Below are 2482 nucleotides of genomic sequence, written 5' to 3' on the forward strand. Positions count from 1 at the left end.
GCTCCCTGGATCACTTTGAATGCGTCTCATTTGAAATGATGAATACTTCAGGTGCTGTAAACTCGAATAAATCTAATAGTGTCATGCAGCACCCTGGCAGGGAGATGGAAGGGGGGTGGGGGTGAAGGGGGGGGGGGGGGGGTGGTGGGCGGTTACAGCAGCTGAATCTGCTGCTCTTCCCCCAATCAATTAGATCTGTGAAATCCATTCCTCTTTGCATGTTTGCTCTTGTTTGCAATAATTACAACCTGCACCCCAAACAGGCACGATAAACACCCGCTGATTTAGGAGTGTTTGTTCAGATCGCAGGGACCTGCTGCTTGTCTTGCTGTTTATAAACCGTGGAAATCTACAGGGATTACACAGGCTCATCACCATCTGTGGCATTACTCCAGAACAGGTCTGCGCACAGAAGAGGCCCCTTCATGGCAACGAGGGGGGGGGGGGGGGGGGTAATACCAGACCGACATATAACGGGGCTGCGCTCACCTCCTCATCTGCAGCACAATGTCATCACCGTTAATTGGGACATTAGAGACTCACGCAGAGAGGTACGGTATGGAGGTGCCTTTAAGAGATCTTTCACAGGGAGCTATACTTCTTATATCCCTCATTAAAACCTGTCAAATGGTCGGTTTCTCTCTGTAAAAAGGTCTCAACCTTGCTCTATGAAGGGCGGTAAGATAATATGTCTTAGTACTTATTCAAGAAATCTTACTCTTATATCTGAGGAAGCGAGAGGTTCGATGTTAGTATACGCTGAATAAACAGCGGCTGGGACTCATCGATGTAAGTGACCGTTTATCATGACAACTGCAAAGACGACTGATTCTCCAGGTCTGGGATCAGTGTACTGAGTCGAGTTTCACCGAACGTTGAATAAACAGGTGAACAGCTCTTTGTGCAGCAGCTTCCAGATCCTACAGTCGGCCATTTACTGCAGATCCCTGAAGAAAACAGCCCATTGTAAAGTTGTGTAGAACCGGCACTGCACTACAACAAATAACATATTGTTAACCGGGAAAAAATAAATGTGAGTGTTTCATGCCATCTATTCAACCAAAACCAGTTGCTCTGGTGGATTAACTGTGGCCTCCAGTTCTTATATATGCAATATAAGAATAAAACTACAACACACCCCTTAACTTAAACTTAAAAATGGACAATAGCCTAATAGAACAAAGCACTCATTTACCGCATCAGGATTTGTAAATCTACTTCTAGCTTCATTTTGGGCTTCATTCAGGTAAACTCACTAACAGCGTGCACGTGTGACCGATCGCTCATGAATGCACAAACGGATCGGGGCCCCCCGGAGACCTCCAGCTGTGAAAATCTCACACCTTATTCACACACACAAGTGACAAGGGGAACATGGTGTTTACCTGTTTATTGCACATCGCGCTCTGGATTAGATTTGATTTCCTTGCAAATATTATATAACTGCAGTTCTAACCCTCCTGTTTTTGTTGTGATTGTAGAGGAGCATCGTGATATTTGTTGTAACTGATCTAATCTTTAGGTGTTAATTAAGGATGCTAAGATTTACTGATTCGCATTGATGCACCTGCATAGAAGTCTTCGATGAACTTGCACCGGTTAAATTGCTCCAGATACATTTTGGGATGCATCCTTTCTAACCTCTTTGCGTTGGTAACACCCAATCTATTTTTATGTAATTAATAGATACCCTTTGTCTTTTTTATTTTGAAATCTGACTAATTTGGCCGAGTCTTGTAAGCTGGAGGTGTGTGCGGTGTGACAGATTATCACAAAGGGAGAACTACATGTTCCACTCGATTACTACAAGTCAAATCAGGGTTTCTGTTTCAACAAGTTCGACTTCTGAAGACTGTAATGGATTCACTCAAACAGACAAGTTGCACTTTGCACTTTGTTTTTTGCTTTTGTTTCAAAAAAGGTCTTTGAAGCCAATCGCTGGTTTAAAGGACAGAGGAGGACAAGTCGTTCACAGACCACAACTTGAGACTTGTGGAGATAATCTCATGTCAGTGTTTGTAATGGACTTCTTTCAAGGGAGCCGAGCACATTTGAATGGTCGGATGAGGCCACAGAAGAATGTGTTAATGATGCGAGACTTTAATATGAACTTAAGATTAAGATTAAGATTAAGATTAAGATGCATTTATTAGTCCCAAACACATGCACAGACATGCAAAGGCACACTCATGCAGGTAGGGAAATTTAACTTCTGCTTTTGACCCATCTGGTGCAGGACACACAGAGCAGTGAGCGACCATGTACGGCGCTCGGGGAGCAGATGTTGGGGGAGTAAGGTGCCTTGCTCAGGGGCACTAGACAGGGTAGGGAGAATCCTCTTGGAATTTTGGACAGATCAATCCAGGTTCATCTTTTGTTGTCTCTCCGTGGAGTTGAACTAGAGACGAACCAGAGACCTTCTCTGTCCATAGTCCAAGTTTCTGCCACTAGACCACCGCCTCTCCATGGAAGGTTATTAAAC

Source organism: Platichthys flesus, chromosome 4 (assembly GCF_949316205.1).
Source record: "Platichthys flesus chromosome 4, fPlaFle2.1, whole genome shotgun sequence".
In the NCBI taxonomy this organism is placed as follows: domain Eukaryota; kingdom Metazoa; phylum Chordata; class Actinopteri; order Pleuronectiformes; family Pleuronectidae; genus Platichthys; species Platichthys flesus.